Below are 1,073 nucleotides of genomic sequence, written 5' to 3'. Positions count from 1 at the left end.
ACTTTGTTATTTAATTTAAAAATTCTAACATAAAATCCAAATTAAGCCTTCTGACAATAAAAAACTAGAAAAAATCTAAACAGTAGAACTTTTAAGCTTTGAGATAAGGAAAGATTTCTTGCTGTAGGAGTTAGTACGTCGATGGTCGAATGTTTCACATTGTGTTTGACGACTGGTCGCCCTGTTATTAGCCTCGGTGCAATTATCAATTTGCAACACTTGCTGAGGCATAGAGTCGTACGCAATACATGCGTACATGCGTACAAGTCTTACGTCTGTCATCATGAATCGCTTGGAAAATATAAATAATTTATCTCCTCTCTCTCTCTCTCTCTCTCTGTCGATTTATTGAAAATGTGCCTCTCTGGTTCCGTTTTCTTTCTACTGATTGATCGATCGTGTTTAATTAATACTTGCCGGGCATTTGCGAGCATCTGTAGCCTCGGCTGGCAATGCGAATTTAGAACGCATAATGATTCGACTGTTTCTGAGGAAAACCGTGGATTTATCTTGTTACTCGTACCAACCGCATGGCCAGACGTTACACTGTTACTTGGTGTATTTTTATCTAGATTCCAATTAAATGTTCCTCTCTTCGTTCACATCAGTTCCTCTGTTTGATAAATAATCACAATTTTACTTGTTGTTTAAATCACTCAATGGATTTAGTATTATGTTTGCACTTAATGAAACTGTGTAAATTGCAAATGGAAGGAACGCTGTGAATGCTGGTAACAATGTCTTGTTATCATTACGAACAATAACTAGAACTCATTCTTGGGTATTAAAAGTTCGCGGAATTTCAACTGGAAACAAGCTCGGTCTATTTTCTCGTTTCAAGGGTAACACAGTTTGTTCAGTGAACGAGGAAACCATTCGTCTTACTCTTCTATAGAACCGTCGATGTTCACCTGTATTTACAGATTCGATAAATACTGAAAATTCAACGCCTCTGTATTTTTATTGATCACAAACTTTGGCTAACAATTCTTGGAAACTAGGTATTCCAATTTGTGCAGATGAAAATGCACTAATTCAATATACAAAACATTATTTATGTACTACATAATTAG

This window comes from Ceratina calcarata, unplaced genomic scaffold (genome assembly GCF_001652005.2).
Source record: "Ceratina calcarata isolate Rehan_Ccalc_2016 unplaced genomic scaffold, ASM165200v1 scaffold432.2, whole genome shotgun sequence".
Lineage (NCBI taxonomy): Eukaryota > Metazoa > Arthropoda > Insecta > Hymenoptera > Apidae > Ceratina > Ceratina calcarata.
The sequence above is the reverse complement of the archived record's forward strand: the minus strand, read 5'-3'. Positions refer to the sequence as shown.